Here is a 27,485-nt window from a genome sequence, read left to right as displayed (position 1 = left end):
TTTCCAGTATCAATGTAGATAACAGGTTCTTGCCAGCATTAATGTCGATAACAAGAAGAAGTTGTCGACATTTTCTGTTCCCGGAATGGATGCTCTGCCTATATACTTATTTGAGTTAGCGCGGAACACTCAGTACGTTCTATTCGCACTTCGTCAATTTTTCATGGATGATGCGCGAGCTCATCGGACAGCGTAAGTGGAGGAGATCTCGGAACGAAAAGATAATTCGGCGGATGGACTAGCTCGCCCTTTCCCTCCACTTAAAATCCCATCGAGCATGCGTGGGCTACGTTGGGGAGGAGCATTGCAAAACCTCCACATGCTGCAACGATCCTCCAACAGCTGTCAACCACGAAGTTGGAGGGATGGAACGCCTTACCCCAAGCACTCCTTACGGCACTTGTGACGAGCATAAGAGTACGTTGCTGAACACCCATTTCTGTGGTGTAATCAAATACCGTGTCGAGGCATTGGTAATGCCCATGGGACCATCATGAATCACGGTGACTATAGTGTAACTGATGTATTTGAATTAAAGTATCATTTGAGTTCGTTTTATTACGTATCTCTTTCAGTTACCTAGAAACTACTGTATTTGAATGAATGTGTCTGTACTTCAATTGCTGAATGACTGAGAAGATGAAACTTTTACGTTATTTGATTCTGAAAGAGCTGAGTAAAACTGAATGTGCTGGGCCTACTTTCTCTTTACTTTTTCTTATCATGTCAGCACTAACCCACAATATTCTAGCGCAACCCAGTCTGACTGCTCAAAAAAATTTCAACCTGACGTCAAATAATTAATTCAACAGAATGGCCCTGACTGAAAAGAAATCTTAACAATGACCTATACCTTTCATTAAGTACTTACCTCACGAAAATCTTCATTACGTGAATTACTGCAATACAGCGAGCGTCAATAATGCCAGCTAAATAAAATATTCTAATTACTGAAGCCACTAACTACTAATAGGCATGTTGTTAGCAAAGGAAAGATTTTGTTGCAAACCAAATAATGTATTTTTTACCTTAATAGTGTGACATCCAGTTCAAACACTAATATAAATCGTCATTCACCTCCCGTACAAAGATACATAATCATGAATAATTTTCATTATCCAAGTCGGATACTTCCAGATCGGTAGCCCACTTTAACACTTGAAACACGTATATTGTGTGGCGGCGATGGCGAGGCATTGCAGAGTCTCTGACCAGAGAGCCATTTATCGTGGCTAGTCTGCGCTTGACCGCGCGAGAGTTGCGAGCGGTACTCTGTGAGTAGTAGTCGTGCAGTACAGTTGCGAGCAGTCTGTGGGCAGTCTGTGAGCAGTGCAGTCTGTCGGTAGCAGTAGGCCAGAGTAGTCGGTCCGCAGTAGTAGTCGAGTACAGTTGTGTGTGAGGAGTCGGCGGGCGTCGACATGGCACTCTGGTCAAGATTCAGGACGAGGTATATTATTTTTTAAACAAGGTAATGAATCAGCAATGCACTTAGCTAATAATGTAAATTAACTGTAACTAATTTGTGCAACAATCGCACCAATAATAAGTTTGGTTTTCAAAGCAATTTTTTAACAAAGAATCCTTTAATAAAAAAAAAAATATTCCCTTGATATTCCTTAAAGAAAAGTTTCCCTTAAATTCAAAATTTTTGCAAGCAATTTCCTCCAAGCTATGGCAAAAATAATAAGAGCAGATGCAGCTTTACTAAGGTAAGAATTTCAGTTTAATTAAGGAACAGGGCCTAAGATCGACATTTCGATCTGTTTGTGTTTTCATTGTCACTGAGATTTTATTGTCACTCAATTGACTTTCATTTTTTTGTGAGGAACTTATACTTGGGTCAGATTGCTAATTTTTGTTTAATTGTCAGTAGATTTCATTGCAGGAGGTTACACTTGGCTCCCAATTATTATTACATATTTAAAATATTTCTCTGGGGAGGTTACACTTGGCGACCCTGCCAGGATCGTATTTCGTTGAGAATCTTTTGAAAAACAGTCAGATATCTGCTCTTATTTGCTTAGATATAATTAGGATTTGGCGCAACGCTTTTACTAATTTTGTGACTTTCTTTCCTCAGATCATCGGCAATTCTTTGCTCTGTTGTATTTGTGTTTGTTGCTTTTTGCATCTGTGCTTATTTCTTTTGTGAACAATTGTGACTATTGTAAAAATGCCGCGAAAGACTGTGAATAGTGTATCGCGAGGTATTTTGAATGAAATTACCGACTTAAACAACTTTACCGATAGGACTTGTGACACGCAGTGTAATGATGACAATCCTGCGTTCACTGAGAATCAGTGCATTCCAACCGCGAATGATGATATTTATCTTAATGATGAACAAACGAACTCGGTTATGTCCTCTGTTGATTTGACGACAATTGATGACGCGGGGAGCTCTATTGTAATGAGCGCTGCCCAGCATAACACACCCGATTTGAAAAATTCAAGTAACGTACAGACAATGTCTAATGAAAATGAACAGGATACACAAAGTACGACGGATTTATTTAATTGCGAAATAGTGAGTGACAGTGTACGTCTGACTGATAATCCTTTTTGTAAATTACAGAATGACCAAATGGTCACACAAAACGAAACAATTCCAGTTCCACCATTAATTAGCACAGAGAATAGAAATGCTAATTTTGGCTCAGAACAAATTATGGCACTATTGCTGCAACGAGTTAACCCAATTAATGAAAAACTAGACAATAATGATGTAAATTCCAAACAACATAGTGAAGATCTCAAACAACGTAGTGAACAGGTCAAACAAGATAACGAAAAACTCAAACAACACTTAAATGAAAAGTTAGACGACAATTCCAGACAGTTAAATGAAAAATTAGACGACAATTCCAGACAGCTTAGTGAACAAATTAGAGCCGCTGCCGCGCAGTGCCATGACACTAAGGAACAGTTGCGCGTGGAAATTGAGGCTTGTTCAAAAAAAAGTAGCGAATAAATTAGGTCTGTTGCTCAGGAATTGAGGGAAATGCAAAGAGCTGCAACAGAAACACTCAGAGACGAAATTAGCGGAGTCGCTAAACAATGCTCTGAAAAAGCTACACAATTACGGGACGAGTTTAAAGCAATGACGGTAGAACTTTCGCGCACAATGGACGCAAAGATAGACGCGAAATTCGAACAGCAGAACACTCAGATTGACGAACGCTTTAATCTTCACATACAAAACAGTGATACGCGTTTCCGCAAATTTATTCAGGATCAAAATAAAGTCAAACGTCAAGTCATGGAAACAATCACTGCTCAGAGACAAGAAGACAAACGTAAAATGTTTGCGAAGGCAAAAACGTATGTAGACAATAATATTGCAACAGTGTCCGACGAAATTAACACCATCAAACAGTCCAACACAGAATTACGTGACGAAATTTCGGATCTTAAATCGAAAACAGACACATACACAACCGATTTTCAAACAGTGACCGACAGACTCGAACAATTAGAACTAACACATGATTCAGATGTCGTCAAAGTTGACGTTAATAAACTGAACGAAACTACACGTAAATTGCAAATACAGATTAATGCCTCTGACACTAAGTCTGATGAGCAGGTAAAAATACTGACTGAAAAATATGATGAATTGGTCAGTCGTATTGATGTTATCGAAAATACTAATGACAATAAGTCAGACGATACTTCACCGGTTTCATTTAATCGAACACCTGAATTTCAAAATCTACAGCAGACAATTAATAAGATCGATTCAGCTAACAACACGTTACGTAGGAAGTTGTCAAGTTTACAACAAGAAGTAACAGAAATAAAAAGTATTTCAGTTAATAACACATCACAGCAGACGCCACTTTGCGAACATTTGTCAGACTCGCGCAACGCGTATAATTTGAGTAATCTACAGAGAGTACGGGACTTAGATTCCGATCAACCACAGTTCAATAGATTCTCTTACGATCCTGAACCTGTTCCATCACACAGAGATGATAATTTCGATTACAAACATTTTCTGTCAGTGAGAAAGTTTAAAGTATTTAAAAACGATAGAACGCAGATTCACCCACTGGATTGGATTCAACAATTTAGCTTTGCTCTTCCACCGACTTGGCCCGTTACGCACAAACTCGAATTTATTTGCAGTTTTTTGGAAGGCGAACCGGCAACTCGTATGAGACCGATCGCGAGACAGTGCTATTCGGTAGAAGAGTTTCAGAATGCTTTTCTATCAGCGTACTGGTCGGAGACGGCACAGCGCGGAATTAAAGATCAACTAATTAGTTTGCCAAATTATGAGAACTCCAATTTTCCCAGTGTCAAGCAATTTTTTGAGCATATGGTCCAACAAAACCAGTACTTAAGTGAACCGTACAGTGAATCTGCACTTATTCAATTATGCATCTCTAAATTACCACGGTCATTAAGAGTGTCACTTCTGACGGGTCAACAAAAAGAAAATATTTCGGCGTTCAGGGATCTGTTGCAGCTTTTAGAAGTGCAGCAATCTGATTATTCTTTTGTAAACAAAAACTTTTCGTATAATAATCAAGGTCAACAAACTTATAGTAATTATGATCATGGACGTAATTTCAATAGGAAAAGTAACGACGCTTTAGGAACGACAACTACCAGAAGTTAAATCGCAGACAAAATTCTGATTATCAATATCGTCAAAATTTTCAGCAACAGGAAGCACATTTTGGTAACAATAGACGTTTTCCACCACAACAGCATGAAAGTCAGCCGGTTAGCATACCTAACCAACAATGTAGTGCACGAGGTCAACCTAACTTTAATGTTTCGCCGCGTGGACGTATAGTCCCTGGTCCAACAAATAGTAACGCACGGCAGCAAAGGAACAACTACGTACAGAAAACACAGTATTTCCATTCCTATCGCAATGCACCGTATAGGAATGACCATTACGACAGACGTAAAAATAATGAGGACAATTGTCAGCGTACATCTAACAACAGTCGGACATACCAACAGCAAAATTATACACAAGAACCTATTCTCATGAATGAACCCGACAGTAGGTATCATCCAGAGCGTAACACGTCTGGAAGAAGTAATAGAACTGTTCAAATAGTAGAAATGCCACAGCATCCTCCTGATAATAATAACACGTCAGATAGAATTTGACTAGATATTGTACAGGACGCATCTTCCAATAATACAAGCACTACTTTAGACACGCAAAATGTTGTTCACGAAAATGTAATTACTTTTGACGATATCAGAGACACTCTCTTGCAGGAAAGACCATTTGTTCAAAAAACCCTTTCACATCCTCTCATCGAAATTAAAATTGGTTCATTGAAATTTTCAGCAGTAATTGATTCCGGATCACCTATGTCAGTTATAAATGAGGAAACTTTTAACGAGTGTAACAAAGAGAATACCTATCCCACATTACCATTAGGCAAAACGAAAGTGAAAGGAGCAGTATCGAGTAAAGGAGTAGACGTTAAATTACAGACGCATTTATCATTTTGTATTGCAGGTCATACTTTTCACTCAAATTTTTGGATTGTTCCTTTATTGACAACAGACGTTATTTTAGGTACTAATTTTCTCGTACAACACGACGCAGTGGTTGATTTTCAAAATTCCTACTTAATGCTAAAGGATGAAAATGTACAATTGGCTTTAGAATTTCAGCACTCCTTATCTGCGGAAGAACAGACAATTAACCGCACAGAGGTCATTTCTGTATCTCGTAACATAGACTGTAATCCCACATTGTTCACGAATACGTATGTACATAACTATAATACTCCAGACGAAGCTGACTACGACGTAATACAGATGTTTTCTGATAAGGTTAAAGAAAGCAGTGCAAATACAGACGACGAACGCACGCAGCTACACGAAATTCTTTTACAGCAAGCTCCAGTTTTCGACAACATTCCTGGTACTATGTGCGGCTTTATGTATGAATTTCAAGTGAAACAGCACGACACATTTAAAGCAAAGCATTATCCCATTCCATATATCCACAGAGAACAAGTTAAAAAAGAATGGCAGGATATGCTTGACCAAGGAATTATTGAACCAGCAGTTAGTCCGTACATAAACCCGCTACATATTGTTAAGAAAAAAGATGGCTCACTTCGCCTTGTACTTGTTTCACGTCACATTAATGACATTATTATTAATGAAACAGATCGACCACAGACACTAGAGGAACTTCTACAGAAATTTCACGGTACTGCTATTTATTCTACACTAGATTTGAAATCGGGATTTTGGCAAATTCAACTTCATCCGAATTGCAGAAAATACACAGCATTTCTTTATTTTGGCGACTGTTTTCAATTTTGCAAATTACCGTTCGGCTTAACTATTTCTTCTGCAGCTTTTATTCGCGGTTTGAACACAATACTCCCGACGGAACTTAAGGACAGAATCACGACGTACGTAGACGACATTCTTATCGCAGAAGCTAACTGGTCTGAACACAATATGATCCTTGAACAACTGTTGCAAACTTTTCATGCTCAAGGACTCACAGTTAATCTCAGTAAATCGCACTTTGGCAAAACTTCCATAAAATTTCTTGGACACGTAATTTCAGCAGAAGGCATTAGCGCCAGATCCGGAAAAACTTCAAGCTCTACGTGACATTACTGTTCCTACGACGAAGAAGCAATTACGCAGTTTTTTGGGTTTAATTAATTTTTTTCGTAAATTTATTCATAACTCCGCTTTAGACACGCCTAGATTATGCCAATTAACAGGTAAAAACAGTATTTGGTCATGGGATAAGCAAGCACATTCTGAATTTGTGAACCTGAAACATGCTTTGTTGAATGCTCCACTTTTATCCCACCCAGATCTTACTAGAAATTTTTCCATTGCCACCGACGGTTCCAATACCGCTTTAGGCGTACACATTTTCCAGGAAATAGAAGAAGATGGGTCTACAGTAATTAAAAACATCGCATTTGCAAGCCGCATTCTGTCACTTGCTGAACGAAATTATTCCGTTACAGAATTGGAAACAGTATGTGTTGTATGGGCTTTTACGAGATTTCGGCACTTTCTTTATGGCAGACACACCACCGTTTACACAGACCACAGAGCGATACAATTTTTACTTTCGGCTAAATTCACTCACGACAGATTAAGCAGATGGAAACTTTATTTACAGGAATTTAATTTTACAATAGTTCACATTCCCGGCACACAAAATGTAATAGCAGACGCACTATCGCGTTCTCTGAGTAACAATCAGCAAGACGTAGCAACCAACTTCTGCAAAGCAAATTTCAGTGTCATGTACATTCAACAAGTTGCATTTGAAAACTTTATTTCGTCGTCATTACAGGACATAGCACAAGAACAAAATAAAGACAACGTGTGGAAAGAAATTAAACACCTTTGGCAAGATAGGAATAATGTCACGATTAGAAACCATTACACTGTACGCAATGACATTCTGTTTCGCCGCTCTCATCCTGACACCAACAACTGGTTGTTATGCATTCCTGACGAACTGGTTAACAAATTAATCTGGTACACTCATTTAAGTTACGCACATTACGGAGCAAGAAAATGTTTTCTTATACTGAGACAGAACTGTTATTTTACCAACATGGAGAAACGTATACGACGAGTTTTAGCGTCTTGTAAAATTTGCCAGAAAGCTAAGCCAGACACCACTTCACATATTCCTCCATTATATCCCATTGTACCTGTTAAATTAAGACACATGGCCGCTGTAGACATTTTTGGTCCAATTCCGAGAACTAACAGAGGTTTTTGCTACGTGTTTGTCGCTGTTGAGCTCACTTCAAAATTTGTTGCTTTCACTCCGTTACGCAAAGCTACTGCTAAAACTGTTTCGAAAGCATTTGTAAAACATTTTCTATTTCATGTAGGGCATGTGATGAAAGTAATTTCTGACAATGGATCACAATTTCGTTCTGCTACATGGACACGTATGTTACGAGCTAGAAACATTTCTCCGATTTATATATCCAAGTACCATGCTTCTTCGAACCCCTGTGATAGATTAATGAAAGAAATTGGCAAGCTGTGTAGAATATACTGCCACAAAAGACATATTGATTGGGACACACACATATTCTCATTCCAAGATGTAATTAATTCCATTCCAAATGAATCCACTATGCAATCTCCGTCTGTTATACTGAAAAACGTTGAACCACCAAACAAAATTAAATCATTAGTAAACTTCCCTACCTGTCGTCGACTAAGACACCACGAAATAATTAACATTGCGCTGAACAACATCAAACGTGCCGCAGAGCGCCGGAGAAGACAGCAAAAACAGGTTTGTACACGCCGAGACTTTCACATTGGACAGAAGATATTAGTACGTACACACTATTTATCCAGCAGAATAAAAGGTAAGTGCAGTAAATTTGAACTTCTATACGCAGGTCCATATCGGATTCGCAGCATCCCTCACCCCAATGTTGTACACGTCGAAACTTTGAGAACCAGAAAATCGAAAGGCAACCACCATTGGTCAAATATTAAACCCTTTATAGAATGAAGACACTTTATGATTCAACACACTATGATGCCATTTACTAATTTTTTTATGACCACTTATGCAATTATATTCACATGACTAATTACTGATGATTATCGTATTTTTTCTTGGCAAGTGCCCGGCAAGGTAAGGTTAGCAGGTCGCTCTTCTTGTCGTTACACATCAGACCGTGCACATTTTCCATTTTTTTTTTTTGTGTGTATGATTGTATTCCAGTTTTGTTTGTATGCACTGTGAAATAGTTAAGATATAACACACACCAGTTGACTTTGACATTTCTGTTGCCCTATGACATCTCAAGATCGTGACTGTTTTACATTTTTTGCCGCTGCATTGTGATATTCTCTGTTCATTTTGCCTTTGAACACTGTCTATGCTTTTGACATATTACGTTTTCTGTCATGTTATGCTGTATGCTTAATTATGTCACCATAAACCAGTCATTATTTAATGAGTATATGATTTAAATGTAAGACATTAATCTCTGTTCATCAATTTCAGAAAGAAACGATGCGTGTAAGAAATAAATTCAACAGAAATGGGAATTTCACCTACGGAATGATCGAAAGAAGATGCTATAACGTTATGAGGAAGAGCAAATGGATCAGGATTAACAAGCATTAACAAGAATATACTATACTCATCGTAGAATAGCAGTCTTAACTAATTTTTTCTTTCAGAATACAAGGTGATTGATGCAGGCTGTCAGACAGAACTACACATCTTAGTTTTAGTGATGAAATATGCTAGAGATAAGGAATAGTTGTGTAATGAGTAATGAAGTGATTTTTTTTGCAGATGATAATGAATGCTGATGAATAATGATGAAGAATATGCTACTATGAATAATGAAGTTTTTCTTTACAGGTGATGATGATAATGAAGTTTTTGATGAGATGTATAATGAAGTTTTTTTCTTTGCAGATGAGGATAACGTTGAAGTTATGTTTATGCTATGTAGTTATTTAAGTATTTGTTGCAGTTCGTTTTGACAGCAGGTGTTATATTGCATAATATAATGACTGAAGGTTTTGGAAAGGACAGCTAAGGAACACATTTTTTATACACATTTCACTACCTGTTAATTCGAAGTTCACTACTTTTCAGCATAAAATGGATTTCTCTTTTCAGCTTAATAATCCATTTTTATATATTTTGCAGGAGAAATTATTTATGAGATTAATGTGCTATAAGCATTTGTTCATTAAATCTATGAATGTGGTTACATATATTCTACTTGTTTCATAATCTTGCCACAGCTGACTTATAACGGATGACGTTACACATTTTCATTTATACCAACAACCCAGAAACAAATTCTTCTCTCTTGCTTTCCCCTATAATTACCTGACGCAGTGGATTGCTAACAAAAAATTTATTAACAGACCCAAATAATGATACCAGTTTAAGAGAGTTCTGAGTAATGCTGATCAGCAATGAATAATATGTCACTTGGAAAATGATTAATTAATTATGCTATGCTTTGTAATTGGAAAAGAATGCGATTGTTTTATAATGCTTTGTAATTAGAAGAAGGCTAATGATTCTTAATTATGTTTTGTAATTGGAAAAGAATGTGATTGTTTAATAATGCTTTGTAATTAGAAGAAGGCTAATGATTCTTAATTATGCTTTGTAACTGGAAAAGAATGTGATTGTTTAATAATGCTTTGTAATTAGGAAAAAGCTAATGATTATTACTATATTGGAATGACAAATGATTAATTAACTATGCTACACTTTGTAACTGGAAAAGAATGCGATTGTTTAATAATGCTTTGTAATTAGGAGAAGGCTAATGATACTTACTATATTGAAATGACAAATGATTAATTATGCTTTGTAACTGGAAAAGAATGTGATTGTTTCATAATGCTTTGTAATTAGGAGAAGGCTAATGATTAATACTATATTGGAATGACAAATGTTTAATTAACTATGCTGTATTTTGTAACTGGAAAAGAATGCGATTGTTTAATAATGCTTTGTAATTAGGAGATTATGCTTTGTAACTGGAAAATAATGTGATTGTTTAATAATGCTTTGTAATTAGGAGAAGGCTAATGATTAATGCTATATTGGAATGACAAATGGTTAATTAACTATGCTATACTTTGTAACTGGAAAAGAATGCGATTATTTAATAATGCTTTGTAACTAGGAAAAGAAGGCTACTGATTCTATGTAAAACAATTAATGAACATTTTTCTGTAATACTACGTACATGGTACAGAAATGTTCAATAACTGGGCTATGAATGCCGCAAACTACTAATGTAATGGCTAATGAAGACTATTATGTGACTTAATGTCCTACCACTACTGACCTAACTACCCTGGATTACTGCAATATCCATTTTGTCCTGTCTATCCTAGTGATCATGGAGCACTATATTTGGTTTTGCACTAATTCTACGTTGGTGTGCGTTGTTAGAGCGTGGTGTTGACACAACATGCTGTCCACCACCGTGAGCGAGGAAGACGTTATTATGGTCCCACTGTTTGGTGTACCTAATGTACTGCCAAAATGAAAACATGGAATATTACTACGACAGTTCAGTGTCTTGGCTACGCTGATAAATTCTGATGGGAAAAGAACTTCAAATTGTGTCACTTGGTGTTGTACTTCTGTGGAAAGATATGGACTTTCAGAACAGCTGTGTGCAATCTAAAGTGCTACAACCATGATGCAATCCTTCCCTTTCCTATCCTAATAGTGAAAATCTTTTTTGCTAACACCATTGATGTTCATGGGTTATACATTTTTTTTCGATTTGCTGAACTCCAGTGCGAGTACACTTATGTCACTTGTCGACATGATATTTTTGCCATTATGTTTGTTTGTTGTGAAAATGCTAAAGACATTTTTTCGATTTGTTCTGAAGTACAGTATATGTGCACTCTTGTCTTTTATATTGTATATACATTTTTATTTTGATGATATGTTCTGAACTACAGTGCATGTGCACTTATGTTATGTGTTAACATGTTTTCTACTGAACTTCAGTGCCTGTGCACTTTTCTCATTTTTCAATATGATTTGTACTCATTCTGTATGTTCAATACTTCAGTGCGTATGCACTTATGTCATTTGTTACTCATTGTATATACATTTCGTCATTTGCTGATATGTTCTGAACTGCAGTGCATGTGCACTCATGTCACTTGTCAACATGATTTTTTGCCATTCTGTTTATTTGTTCTGAAAATGCTAAAGAATTTTTTCAGTGCGTGTGCACTTTGTTATCTGTCAAATAATTTGTATATACAGTTTTCTGATTTGCTACTATGTTTTGTACTCATATCTTGTCTTTGTCTGAAATGTTTTGTACTCGGTGTATGTACACAACATTTAATTCATGTATCTAAATATTCTGTAAATTGTACAAGTTGATTAATTAAAGAAAAAATTTTGCTGTGCTTGGCAAGTCCAAATGACTCACCATTGCTGCCAAATTTTTCCCCCCCCAGTGGAGGGTTATGAAACACGTATGTTGTGTGGCGGAGATGGCGAGGCATTGCAGAGTCTCTGACCAGAGAGCCATTTATCGTGGCTAGCCTGCGCTTGACTGCGCGAGAGTTGCGAGCGGTACTCTGTGAGTAGTAGTCGTGCAGTACAGTTGCGAGCAGTCTGTGGGCAGTCTGTGAGCAGTGCAGTCTGTCGGTAGCAGTAGGCCAGAGTAGTCGGTCCGCAGTAGTAGTCGAGTACAGTTGTGTGTGAGGAGTCGGCGGGCGTCGACATGGCACTCTGGTCAAGATTCAGGACGAGGTATATTATTTTTTAAACAAGGTAATGAATCAGCAATGCACTTAGCTAATAATGTAAATTAACTGTAACTAATTTGTGCAACAATCGCACCAATAATAATATTGGTTTTCAAAGCAATTTTTAACAAAGAATCCTTTAATAAAAAAAAAATATTCCCTTGTTATTCCTTAAAGAAAAGTTTCCCTTAAATTCAAAATTTTTGCAAGCAATTTCCTCCAAGCTATGGCAAAAATAATAAGAGCAGATGCAGCTTTACTAAGGTAAGAATTTTAGTTTAATTAAGGAACAGGGCCTAAGATCGACATTTCGATCTGTTTGTGTTTTCATTGTCACTGAGATTTTATTGTCACTCAATTGACTTTCATTTTTTTGTGAGGAACTTATACTTGGGTCAGATTGCTAATTTTTATTTAATTGTCATTGTCAGTAGATTTCATTGCGGGAGGTTACACTTGGCTCCCAATTATTATTACATATTTAAAATATTTCTCTGGGGAGGTTACACACTTCAGACCACTACCCTCCATCAATGCTAACTTCTCTCATGTAACATCCATCAGTGCTGGCTGATCACCTCCAACCGCACAACAGTACTTCCATCACTTCTGGCGACTAACTTCCAACCGCTCAGCACTATTGGCGATTAACTTCCAACAACGAGTCCAACCAGCCAGAGTCTCTTACGAAGAAAGCGCCGTCGGAGATCCAATGCAAAGTTCTACACAGCGCTGCCAACACAGAAGCAGCCCACTTACTACCTTCTGGTCTATACAGTAGCAGTTCTTTCTATTTATGATCGAAGTTTCATCCAGCTATGTTACTTGGCAGTTTAACAGCTTGCGAAGGTTACTTTCGTCCTTAAACTTTGCGCATATGTGTATATTGTCTACGAAGCAAAACTGTTTTTTATATTCAAATATGAATGAATCAGCAGGGTGACAAAAGTGTTTAGATTATCAAATAGCAACACGAAGCAAAAACACCGATAAAGGCCTGTAAACGCGCGACAATATTAAGAACGTCCAAAATTATCGTTGTTGAATGCCTTCTATCTGCGATGCAAACAATAGCTTCTCTACTAGTTAGTTCAGGATCGCCGGCCGCGGTGGCCGAGCGGTTCTAGGCGCTTCAGTCCGGAACCGCGCGACTGCTGCAGTTGTAGGTTCGAATCTTGCCTCGGGCATGGATGTGTGTGATGTCCTTAGGTTAGTAAGGTTCAAGTAGTTCTAAGTTCTAGAGGACTGATGACCTCAGATGTGAAGCCCCATAGTGCTCAGAGCCATTTGAACCATTTGAAGTACAGGATCTTGTCACAGCTTAACACACACGATCCAGTCACATTAATGTTCAGCATAAACGTACGATAAACACTCATAGATGTCGGGTGGCAGCACTGGCAGTGGAGGATACATAAAGCCAGTTGTGGGCACGCGGGAAACAGTGCAATAGTTGTCGTGACGCGGAAACGGAGCGATCTATCTGACGTCCAAACTGGTATGATCCGTGGCTGTTGGTCCTAGGGTGAAATCATTTCCGAAACGGCTAAGTGTGTAAATCGCCCACATGCCACACTGATTAAAGTGCATCGTGCACGGTAAAATGGTGGTATCCAAAACAGGCGCCGAGACGACTTTGGTGTACCGTGGGCTATAGATGACAGGGGGGAACGACGGCTGTGGACATTACGGGCAGATAGACGCAACGCTGTTGAGCAACTGACCGTCCACATGAATCAAGGGGCTACCAACAGTGTCTTCTCAACGACAGTTCATCGAACTTCGCTGCGTAAGAGTTCCGCAGCAGGCGTCTGACCCATGCACCCTAACTGTCTGCTATTCATCGGCGACGAAGGTTGGAATTTACAAGCCAGTACCTTAGCTGGGCGTCCACTGGACGACAATAGGTGTGTAACGTCGCGAGTCAGTACGCAATAGCATTTATTGCTCTACTTCGCAGTAGGGCTTGTAGCTTTGGAGCCGTTGGCGGTGATAGAAACAGCCGCTTGTATCTGTAAGTAGGCTGTTTAGGTTTTTATGTTGGTAACGCCACATAGTGCTCTTCATGAAAATCACTGACTGTGCTGTATGCAGTCTGTGGCTGATATGCATTGTTGGAATATTTGCTATTGTAGTGTTGGGAAGCTGGATGTGAACAGCGCGTACCGTTGCGCAGCAGTGGTAGATGTGGGGAGAGAGATGGCAGAATTTTGGGAGCGAACCATCTGGATGTGTGTCCGCCAGAAAAAGGAATTTTGTAAGACCGAATGTCATGAACTGAAGGCAGCCAGCCGGAGTGGCCGAGCGGTTCTAGGCGCTACAGTCTGAATCCGAACAACCGCTACGGTCGCAGATTCGAATCCTGCGTCGGGCGTGGATGTGTGTGATGTCCTTAGGTTAGTTAAGCTTCAGTAGTTCTATTAAGTCCATAGTGCTCAGATCCATTTGAACCATTTTGAACTATTAAGGTAAATAAATTGTTTGTTGTCCATCAAAATCTTTCGTTTGCTAACTATGCCTATCAGTAGTTAATGCCTTCTGTAGCTAGAATCTTTTATTTTGCTGGCAGTAGTTTGAGTAACGAAGATTTTTGTGAGGTAAGTGATTCATGAAAGGTGTAGGTTAATGTTAGTCAGGACCATTATTTTGTAGGGATTATTGAAAGTCAGATTGCGTCGCGCAAAAAAAAAACAAAAAAACAAAAAAAAATTGTCAGTTTACTGTTGATCAGAATAAGGAAAGAGAGAAATGTCTGATTATTCAGTTTTACTCAGCTGTTTGAAAATCAAATAACGTAAGAGGTTTACCAGCACAGTCATTCCTAATTTTTCAAAGGGGATGTTTCATATCTTAGCATGACTCCTTCGCACCTGTCGCTAGCCTAGCCGTGGGAAGCGGTACCTGCGTCAATTCGAGCGACAGAATATTGTAGCCTCTAAGAATCTATATAAACTATATTAAATATTGTTCAATTTAGTTAAAAGTCAATATGCTGCCCTTTGTTATTAAAAAGAAGATTGTGTGAAAATCTCAGCTTTCTAGCTGGCATACTTTCAGAGTTGGAGAAAATTACCTAAAACACCTCAAACCGACACTTGTAAGATTAACGTCGGTTAGGATTCATGACAATTGGCCTTTTACTATCATTTGGAATCATTACTGAAGTCCACAAAATGTTAGGTCAATTTGTGTGAATTTTCATAATTAAAAACGTTACTATTTTTCAATTTCGTAATATAAAACTCAGAAGAAATCAGTATTTATTTAATGTGTTGTTGTGTGAGTAAATGAGAATGAGTGAGAGTGTGTATGTGGGACAGACGAAAAAGTTCAATATTATCTCATGTTAAACATTACGTAACGATGTCATGGGAAAGTGTCAAGCAAGCAAGTTGCAAAGAAAAATTTCCCCACCGTGCTGATGATGTATGTCTAAGGGTATTTGCTTTTGTAAGAAAGCCAGAATAGCCGCTTACAGAGTAATAGTTTTCTACAGTTATTTCAAGATTAGTTTTCTTTTCATTTGCTTTTGTTAAACATTTTGTTAATATTTGCATGATGAAGTGAAGTAAATGCATCTGTGAATGTTGATTGGCGTTAGGCAGTTTTAGCACGAGAAAGAAATCTGAGGATTGTTTGGATTGGCTGGTCATTTCGAACAACCAATTAGCGTTAAGCATTTCCCGCGCACTGCAGGTAGTTATAGGCCCTTAAAGGGACGGCAATGAGGCAGTCGTTGGCTAGCTATCGAACGTGCAGTTCATGTTGGACGTGTCCGTCTACATTATGAGTAAAATGAAGAAGTTACTGGTTCCTCGAGTTCGGATTGTACTGCCGTGAAAGCAGTTGCATTTACGGACAGATTTTGTATATTTGAGCGTCGTGAAGCGTTTTGTTGGAAAGATAAACGCGTGTGAACATTTGGCCTTTGTAAAATTCCGTGTAGCATATTTCATATTCGTCTATAGAATATTCGGCGAGCTATTTCTTTATCAGAAATCCACTGAAAATGGACCGAAAGTGAAAATCATAAAATGTAGCAGAGTATTGACTATAGATCGCGTAACAATTCGGATTGGACTTGAGTACACAACTGGCCATTAAAACTGTTACACCAAGAATAAATGCAGATGACAAACGGATATTCAGTGGGCAAATATATTATACTAGAACTGACTTGTGATTACATTTTCACGCAGTTTCGGTGCATAGATCCTGAGAAATCAGTACACAGAACAACCACCTCTGGTCGTAATAACGGCGTTGATACGCCTGGGCATTGAGTCAAACAGAGCTTGGATGGCGTGTACAGGTACAGCTGCCCATGCAGCTTCAACACGATACCACAGTTCATCAAGAGTAGTTTCTGGCGTATTGTGACGAGCCAGTTGCTCGGCCACCATTGACCAGACGTTTTCAATTGATGAGAGATCTGGAGAATGAGTTGGCCAGGGCAGCAGTCGAACATTTTCTGTATCCAGAAACGCCCGTACAGGATCTGCAACATGCAGTCGTGCATTATCCTGTTGAAATGTAGGGTTCCGCAGGAATCGAATGAAGGGTAGAGCTACGGGTCGTAACACATCTGAAATGTAACGTCCCCTCTTCAGAGTCCCGTCAATGCGAACAAGAGGTGACAGAGACGTGTAGCCAATGGCACCCCATGCCATCACGCCGGGTGACGAATACACGCTTCTAATATGCGTTCACCGCGATGTCGCCAAACTCGGATGCGACCATCATGATGCTGTAAACAGAACCTGGATTCATCCGAAAAAATGACGTTTTGCCATTCGTGCACCCAGGTTCGTCGTTGAGTACACCATCGCAGGCGGTCTAGTCTGTGATGCAGTGTCAAGGGTAACCGCAGCCGTGGTCTCCGAGCTGATAGTCCATGCTGCTGCAAACGTCGTCGAACTGTTCGTGCGGATGGTTGTTGTCTTGCAAACGTCCCCATCTGTTGACTCAGGGATCAAGACGCGGCTGCACGATCCGTTACTGCCATGCGGATAAGATGCCTGTCATCTCGACTGCTAGTGATACGAGGCTGTTGGCATCCAGCAAGGCGTTCCGTATTACCCTCGTGAACCCACCGATTCCATATTCTGCTAAAAGTCATTGGATCTCGACCTACGCGAGCAGCAATGTCGCGATACGATAAACCCCTATCGCGATAGGGTGCAATCCGACCTTTATAAAAGTCGGAAACGTGATGGTACGCATTTCTCCTCCTTAGACGAGGCATCACAACAACATTTCACCAGGCAACGCCCGTCAACTGCTGTTTGTGTAGGAGAAATAGGTTGGAAACTTTCCTCATGTCAGCACGTTGTAAGTGTCGCCACCGGTGCCAACCTTGTGTGAATGCTCTGAAAAGCTAATCATCTGCACATCACAGCATCTTCTGCCTGTTGGTTAAATTTCGCGTCTGTAGGACGTCATCTTCGTTGTGTAGCAATTTTAATGGCCAGTAGTGTACATTTCTGGCTACTTAGCGTGTGTACTGGGTTGCATGAACTGTGAGCTGAGGACAGTGATGTTATTCGTTATTTAAATTCGGGCTAGTGGCAAGTGTTTAATTTTGAACCTAAAGAAATAAAAGAACTCGCTGCAGAATTTTGTCATTTTTCGAAAGAGATGAAGCAATCGCTTTCCACCCGAAAATTGTGTTATAAGATATTACAGGATAGCTTGCCGCCAGAGTTTACACGGACTTTGCAAACGTAAGTATCGACGGTGTTTTTCTTCAATGCTGCTTTTAACGTCGTCTGAACACTATCTACAAGTGCAGAGAAACGGGCAGGTGATCCGACGCCATACTGAGGTAGGTTGAACTTTTGTAGTGCACAGTACGAAGAGCAACTTGTAACCCGCCACACGGCAGATGGTCTATTCAGATGAATCATGCTTTACCCTGCATCAGACAGATCGCCGTTGGTGTGCATAACGTGACAGGTCTGATAGCAAACACCCTGCAACAATCGTCCGAAGGGTTCGAGCTGGAGGGAATTACCTGGTGATCTCGGCATTCTGAAAGGTGAAATGGATCAACACAGGTATGTCTCTGTCCTTGGGGACAATGTCTACCCCTCCATGCAGTTTGTTTCTCCTCGGAATGATAGAATGTACCACCAGGACAACGCAACTTGCTTAACAGCTCGCAGTGTACGTGCGCGGTTGGAAGTGCACGAGGATGAGTGTAACGCCCTTCTCTGGCCACTAATCTGTCAGGATTTAAAGCCAACGAGAATCCGTCGAATCAACGCGATCGGGTTGCAGACGCCATGGATTCTCAATGGAGAAAACTAGCACAGCTGGCCACGGCATGTTGTCGGCATGGCTCCACATCCCTGTCCATGCCTTTTAGAACATCATTGACTCTTTTCCCGCTCGTCTCGCACCGATCCCCACTGCAAAAAATGGTTGGTTATTCAGGTTTCTGACAGGACAGTGTATTTTCCACACCAGTTGAGGAGTTATTGCTGAGACTGTGACGGAACATTTCGCTCATACAGCCGCTACCGTCAGAAACCCACCGTTCCGTCAACGTTGAGCATTCGCTGAGGGGACGCTGTTGACTTTTACCATCGATGAAGTGTACAGCTGCCGTTTCTCAGTTCAAGACCTGGACTCTGCTCTGCTTTTGGCACGTGATCGTCATTGGGTCGCGACGGCATTCATTACAGCGTGATGCATCAGCTGAAGGGAACGCCAAGAAATAAGATACCGTGCCGTACTCTCACCGAAAATTACGCCACGCAGCTGTAACTGAATTTCACCTGTTGAACCACGCGGCTCCTACGGTCGCAGCTTTGAATCCTGCCTCGGGCATGGATGTGTGTGATGTCCTTCGGTTAGTTAGGTTTAAGTAGTTCTAAGTCTAGGACATTGATGACCTCAGATGTTAAGTCCCATAGTGCTTAGAGCCATTTCAACCATCACCTGTTGAAACGGAGAAAGCGAAATGCCTTTTGTTGCTGTGTCATCGCCATCTCTACAGGCCGGACATAGGGCAATGAACGTGTTAGCGAGCGAGCGATCGAGGTAAGTATCTGCAGTTGGAGTCTCAACCACGCGTACCGACAACTGGCAACTGACGCTAAGGTAAACTTTAAGTTCCGATGCGTAAGTTAACATTTATCCTAAATTTCTTTCTGCATTGATGTGGAACACCGGGTCCAATCTGATGGTAATGTCGCCCTGAGGCGTAAATGTTATTTTCTGAGCTGTAAAAACAAAAGGGTTCAATAGTGTATCTGTCAGGAAGCTACATTATTTTCAGAAAAAAATGGTTCAAATGGCTCTGAGCACTATGGGACTTAACATCTGAGGTCATCAGTCCCCTAGAATGCAGAACGACTTAAACCCAACTAACCTAAGGACATCACACACATCCATGTCCGAGGCAGGATTCGAACCTGCGACCGTAGCGACTGAAGCGCCTACAACCGCTCGGCCACACCGGCCAGCGCCCTAATGTTGATGTGTTGATGATGGTTGGGTAAAGTGGGGTGCGGAGGGCGGACATTTACTATTATGTATCCCTCAAGGCATACATAAACTATCTAAAGAAAATGTACGACGTGAATTTTTCAGTGGTAATGATTCGAGCCGTGGGATACATCACACTGACGACAGCAGGAGTATAGTAATAACATGGAGCTATAAATTTTTCCTGTTAATGGTAACGTTAAAAGTTCTACTGCGTCGGTGAATATTAAAGTACCTGACAGTGCAAAATCTTGAAATAATAGGTGCAGATGTCGTAGTTGGAGCGCGAAAAATCTTCGTGACGAAGGATTGTGACAGTAACCCGTTGCAATGCAACAATTGACTTGTATGGTAATAGCGATTGTAATTGTACTTTCCAAAGAACATTAGACTGGAGGGTCGACTTGTGAAAAGGAGAAGGCACATTCGACAGCGCGCTAATATCCTGTGATCGTGGCGTCACCAAACCGACCACTTCCAAAGGGCTTATCTGAAATTATACAACAACGTTTACATTTAGGATTGCAGTGATTGCGGTAATGCGTAAGACAGAATACATTCCAAAATATCTGGTACATTAACAAAATAAATATAGGACCTTTCCTCTGTGCGTCCAATCGAGAGAGCTAATCAGCAGCGAAATGCAAGAGTTGAAACAAGAGTAAGTCGTAGACAAATTTTTTGAAAACAGGTGACTCACGAATTTTACAGGGATTATTTAGTATATACTTTCTACACAATGAGTACATCTCTGACTTTCAATTACACACGGTGATTCGAAACGAAAAGGACAAAAAGAAAGTATATCTGTGACTATATTAATGACTTTATTTCAGAAATACGCATGTAGACTGAAATGTTACCTTGGTCATTTCCGACATTCATAGATGTTCGATGGGGGCTCCCTTTGTGGCGTGGCATGTGTCTATCCAGTGCTGCACTTCCTGATAAACCCGTTAAAACGTGGCCCGATCAATGGAGTTTACTGCGGCTACTATCTGGTGCCTTAACTGCTGTAATTTTTGTAGAATTGGGGTGTGTACACCATCGCCAAATGAACAAAAATCTACTGGTGTAAGGTCGGGCGACATGGATGGCCACAACACGAACGGCACATCACTCTACCCAGAACGACCAGGCGTTAACTACGTACGAGGTGATGCCCATTTGGTGTAGATCCGCCTTTTGCAAAATAAAACCAAGTATCTCTTATGCTATCTGAGACAACAACTAAAGATAAAGCATATCGAGATAGGTTACGCCTATAACGCATGATTCTGCGAAGAAGAAAGGATCAAGGGGACTGCCGTTCGTTCTGGTGCATAAAACGTTAGGCATGTTACAGGCAGACATGTGACTTTTGTTTTACCCATATTCTCAAATTATGCTTGTTCACTTTGCCAGTTAAGTGAAATGTGGCTTCGTCAGAGTACACAAGAATGTTTGCACAAACTGTATACGTATTTCCATCCTTGAAATTCTGTGCATTACTGTCTCCCTTTTGTTTTATCAGCTGGTTTGTATCCTGTAATCCTTGAATTGAATGGAGGACGCTTGCACAGCATACGACAGGTTGGTAACTGCCCTGCATTCATTCTCTGCTGGCACGATACGTGGATTTTCAGGGCTTTCTTTTGTAGACTTTACAAAAGTTTTCCACCACTTCAGTCTCGACAGAAGGCCATCCTGAATTGTTCTTTCCGCATACGCATCCTGTTTCCTCGAATTGCAATTTTGTCATGCTATGGTGCCACTTCACGAAACTTGGTCGGAAAGTTACTTTGAACAACGATTGTTGATTATGTTTTTGCATATTCAGTGACAGAATACTTCTTTTCTATCGCAGATGGCACCATTTCAATTCTAACGCCAGCGATGAGCAACAACTGTGACTTTCCAAAGTTTCATTGTTGCCAACCTAAACTGTGAGACTTAGCCTTTCAGTTGCATTTCTGAAATAAGGTCATTTCTGACTAAAGTTGAGTACTTTCTTTTTGCCCCATTCGTTTTGAACTGCACTGTATTATAACGATTCGTTACAATATCCAATACAAGTTTGCACGCAGTGGTGGGGTAATGGTCTCCCACGTAAATCTACCTAAGGGATGGGCTTCGCTTTTGATCGCCTTAAAGAGACGCATATTTTCTTATACGTACCTGTACCACCGTTAAGGGAATGAAACACTCTCTTGAAAAAATTCAGTTTAATATTTCTGAATGAATACCCTCGTAAACGTAAGACATTTTGAAAGAAGCGTCAAATAAAAGCTCTATAGTTTTTAATGTACGCTGCAACAGTGAACCTAGATCTGTCGAAAAACTCATTGAGCCGTGCTCTCTCCCAACTATGCGTTGTCGTGAACTTCGCTGTCTATCTGTGTTTGGTTTCCCGCCCTTGTCGCGGCTACGTCGTGGTTCTTCTTCCTTCTACGTGTGGCAGCGGTGATGTGTATCGATATTTGCGCCCTGTACCATCTTTGGTTTGGTGCATTTAGTTTCCGGCAAAGGGGTCTGTAGTGAGTCGGTCGGTTGTTGCGGACGAGGGAAGTTATGTCCGCGCGATGCAGTCGGCTGGGGCCGCTGGCAGCCCCTGCGCGGTGTCGGAGCGTGTGTGGAGCTGTCCGATCGCTACGAGCTTAGTGGTTGACCGACCCAGGACGTCAAAGTTGACTAGTGGTTTCAACTACCCAAGCCTCGTCTATTCATGTTGTGGTGGTTCGCTTCAGTGGTTTGCTGTTGGGGAGGTTTTCCGGGGAGCAACACTGGTTCTGCTGCGGAGATTTAGCCGCCATGCAGTGCAGTTAACTATTTTGGTCGACTACGAAATGAGTGCACCAGTGGAATTTTCTGCTTACTTGCCGTCGCCACTAACGTAATTTCAGGCAGAGTCCTTTCCTCACCTGTTGTCGCTGTCCAACATGGTGTGTAATTTTGACTGCTAATACGTACTCCATTGTGGATTATCACGTTTGTAACATTGCTGGGTGGGGTTCTCTTGACGGGAAGCAAGTCGTTTTGTTGGTCGGTCCATGGCTGTCTCCTGGTCGGGTTCCGACGGAACAAGTATAGTTGGCCTCACCACCTGTCTCACCTAAGTGAACGAGGGCAGACCGGCCTCCCTGGAGGCTTTCTAAGTGCCACCGGTGTTATATTATCTATTGTCAGCTATTTTAAATTTTAGGCTAATGGTTATTTGTTTTGTTTTCTTAAAATTTTGCAAAATTAATTTTAAAAATTATCTTTCAAGCTTAAACACTGTAGCCTTCGGCTTTTAAAGTTTATGGTAATATATTTTAAAATTTTGAAGTTACATTGTGGCCCTCAGCCATTGGTATTGCATATGTTGTCTTTAAATTATTTTATTGCTAGCTTAATTGGATTTTATCTTGTTGAGCCGGCTGGAGTGGCCGAGCGGCTAAAGGCGCTACAGTCTGGAACCGCACGACCGCTACGGTCGCAGGTTCGAATCCTGCCTCGGGCATGGATGTGTGTGATGTCCTTAGGTTAGTTAGGTTTAAGTAGTTCTAAGTTCTAGGGGACTTATGACCACAGCAGTTGAGTCCCATAGTGCTCAGAGCCATTTGAACCATTTATCTTGTTGATTTTTAAGATTTCTTGTTTTTAAACATGCCGGCCATCTGCCTTTAAATGTCTATGGTAATATATTCTGAAGTCTTGAAATTTAATTGTGGCCCTCAGCCATTTGTGTTGCACCTTGCATATGTTGCTTTTTTGGGTTTTAAATTATTTTATTGCTACCTCAATTGAATTTTGATATTTTCAGGATATCTTGTTGGCCTTCTGCCTTTAAAGGTCTATGGTAATATATTGAAACACGTATGTTGTGTGGCGGCGATGGCGAGGCATTGCAGAGTCTCTGACCAGAGAGCTATTTGTCGTTCCTAGTCTGCGCTTGACCGCGCGAGTGTTGCGAGCAGTCTGTCAGTAGCAGTTGCGAGCAGCTGTCTGTCGATAGCAGTAGGCCAGTGTAGTCTGTCGGTAGCAGTAGGCCAGTGCAGTCTGTGGGTACTCTGTCGGTAGCAGTAGTCGAGTTCAGTTGCTAATGGCAGTCTGTTAGCACTAGTAGTCGAGTACGGTCGCGAGCGGGACGCAGTCGCAGGCGTCGACATGGGTCTCCGGTCAAGATGCTGAATGAGGTATATTGTTAATTAAGGTAACCAAGCTGCATTGCGCACATCAGATAATGTAAAGTTTATTTATTGTAATTAATTTTCAACAAGTGCCCCAATAATAATTTTGATTTCAAAGCAAATTTTAATAAAAGAACCATTTAATTGAACGAACGATCTCGTTCCATTTCCTTTAAAGAAAAGTTTCAGTTAAATTTCAAAAAATGAAATAAAAAATAATACTTGCAATGCATTTCCTCCAAGCCGCGGCCAACAATAAGAGCAGAAATTTGACATGCAGTTTGAATGAGGTAAGAAATTAATTCTGATTTTTTGCACAGGGCCTAAGACTGATATCTCGGTCTAATTGAGTTTACATTGTCACTGAAGTTTCATTAGCATTGAATTATCTTTCATTATTTTGTGAGAGCTTACACCTGGGTCAGATTGCGATTTTCACATTTTTATTGTCATTGTCAGTAGAATTCATTGCTAGGGAGGTTACGCTTGGCTCCCAATTATTATTAATGTCTTCAAAAATTTCGGTGGGGAGGTTACACTTGGCCCTGGCTCCCATTTATTATTTATCAAGTTTTACAAATTTCGGTGCGGAGGTTACACTTGGCGACACCCAGTCCAGGATCGTATTTCGTTGAGAATCTTTTGAAAAACAGTCAGATATCTGCTCTTATTTGCTTAGATATAATTAGGATTTGGCGCAACGCTTTTACTAATTTTGTGAATTTCTTTCCTCAGATCATCGGCAATTCGTTGCTCTGTTGTATTTGTGTGTTGTTTTTGCATTGTGCTTATTTGTTTTGTGAATAATTGTGACTATTGTAAAAATGCCGCGAAAGACTGTGAATAGTGTATCGCGAGGTATTATGAACGAAATTACCGACTTAAACAACGTGACCGATAGTAATTGTCACACGCAGTGTAATGATGACAATCCTGCGTTCACCGACAATCAGTGCGTTCCAACCTCTAATGATGATTATTATGTTAATGATGAACAAACGAACTCGGTTATGTCCTCTGTTGGATTGACAACAATCGATGACGCGGGGCGTTCTGTTGTAATGAGCGATGCCCAGCTTAACACACCCGGTTTGGAAAATTCAAGTAACGTACAGACAAATTTGTCTAATGAAAATGAACAGGATACACAAAGTATGACGGATTTATTTAATTCCGAAATAGTGAGTGACAGTGTACGTCCGACTGATAATCCTTTTTGTAAATTGCAGAATGACCAAATGGTCACACAAAGCGCGACAATTCCAGGTTCACCACTAAACAGCACAGATAATAGAGTGGGTAATGTTACTGAGGATCCAATCATGGCATTGTTGCTACGAATTAATGAACGTATTGAAAAACTAGATAACGATTCCAAACAAAATAAGGAAGAGTCCAAACAACAGAGTGAAAATCTCAAAAAACACTTAAATGAAAAATTAGACAACAATGATGTAAATCTCAAACAACTTAGTGAGCAGAACAAACAGCTTAATGAAAAATTAGACGACAATTCCAGACAGCTTAGTGAACAAATTAGAGCCATTGCCGCGCAGTGTCATGACGCTAAGGAACAGTTACGCGAGGAAATTGAGGCTTGTTCAAAGAAAAGTAGCGAAGAAATTAGGTCTGTTGCGCAAGAATTAAGGGAATTACAAACAGCCGCAACAGAAACACCTAGAGCGGAAATTAGTACAGTCGCTAAACAATGCTCTGAAAAGGCTACACAATTACGCGACGAGTTTAAAACAATGACAGCAGAACTTTCGCGCACAATGGACGTAAAGATAGACGCGAAATTCGAGCAACAGAACTCTCAAATTAACGAACGTCTTAGTGTTCACATACAAAACAGTGATACGCGTTTCCGTAAATTTATTCAGGATCAAAATAAAGTAAAACGTCAGGTAATGGAAACAATCACTGCACAGAGACAGGAAGACAAACGTAAAATGTTTGCGAAGGCAAAAACATATGTAGACAACAATATTGCTACAGTATCGGACAAAATTAATATCATCGAACAGTTGAACACTGAATTACGGGATTAGATTTCTGACCTTAAAACAAAAACAGATACATACACAACAGGTTTTCAAACAGTGACCGACAGACTCGAACAATTACAACTAACACTGGATTCCGATGTCGTCAAAGCTGATGTTAAAAAACTGAACGAAACTACACGTAAGTTGCAAAAACAGATTAATGCCTCTGATTCTAAAACCGATGATCAGGTAAAAATACTGACTGAAAAATGTGATGAATTGGCCAGTCGTATTGACGTTATTGAAAGATAATGACAGCAAATCAGACGATACTTCACCGGTTTCATTTAACCAAACACCTGAATTTCAAAATTTACAGCAGACAATTAATGAGATCGATTCGTCCAATAACACGTTGCGTAGAAAGTTATCGAGTTTACAACAAGAAGTAACAGAGATGAAAAGTATTTCAGTTAATATCACATCACAGCAGACGCCACTTTGCGAACATTTGCCAGACTTACGCAGCGCGTATAATTTGGGTAATCTACAAAGAGTACGGGACTTAGATTCAGAGCGGACACAGACAAATAGATTCTCACACAAACCTGAACGGGTTCTCAAATTCAGTGACGAGAACGTTGATTACGAGCAGTTTTTATCCGTAATAAAATGTAAGGAATTTAATAATGACAGAGCACAGATACACGATTTGCACTGAATAAGACAATTTATTTTTGTACTTTCACCGCTATTGCCTGTAATGCGAAAGCTGGGTTTGAACTGGATACGACAATTAATTTTTGTATTTTCAACAGCATTACCTGTAATGCAGAAATTAGAATTAGCAAGAATACAGCAATTTGTGTTTGGAATTTTACCGCCATTGCCTGCAACGCAAAAACTAAAATTTATTTGCAGTGCGTAATTGACCTCAGGGGATTCATTACGCTTTAATGAATATGTGCCGTAACGTGCATAGGGCCCCGAGCTGTAGTAGTGCTGTTTCATCTTTAGTTTTCTGCACTGCTGCTTTCTCTTCTACTATCCTTTATATCTATCAAAACAGCTCTTTAACTATTGCTCTATGTAGGATTAAGAATATGTACTGAAAACCGGATATGACAAATTTTTACCGAAAGTGACAATTTTCTTTAGGCACTCCAGAACTACCACGAGAATATTAATAACAGGTAAAAATCGTAATCATCAGTATGTGTAAAATTAACAGCAAACGCATTTTTTTGGTAACAATAGATGTTTTTTTACCACAACAGCATGAAAGCAGGCGCTTAGCATACCTAACGAACAATGCAGTCCACAAGGTCAACCAAGCTCTGATGTTTCGCCGCGTGCACGTATAGTCCCAGATCCAAAAAATAGTAACGCACGGCAGCAAGGAAACAACTATGTACAGAGAAGACAGTATTTCAATTCCTATCGCAATGCACCGTATAAGAATGACTATCACGACAGACGTAAAAACGATGAGCACAATTATCAGCGTACATATAATAACAGTCGGTCTCACCAACAGCAAAATCATACGCAAGAACATATTCTCATGAATGAACCCGAC

Source organism: Schistocerca americana, chromosome 6 (genome assembly GCF_021461395.2).
Source record: "Schistocerca americana isolate TAMUIC-IGC-003095 chromosome 6, iqSchAmer2.1, whole genome shotgun sequence".
Lineage (NCBI taxonomy): Eukaryota > Metazoa > Arthropoda > Insecta > Orthoptera > Acrididae > Schistocerca > Schistocerca americana.
Note: the sequence above shows the minus strand (reverse complement) of the source record.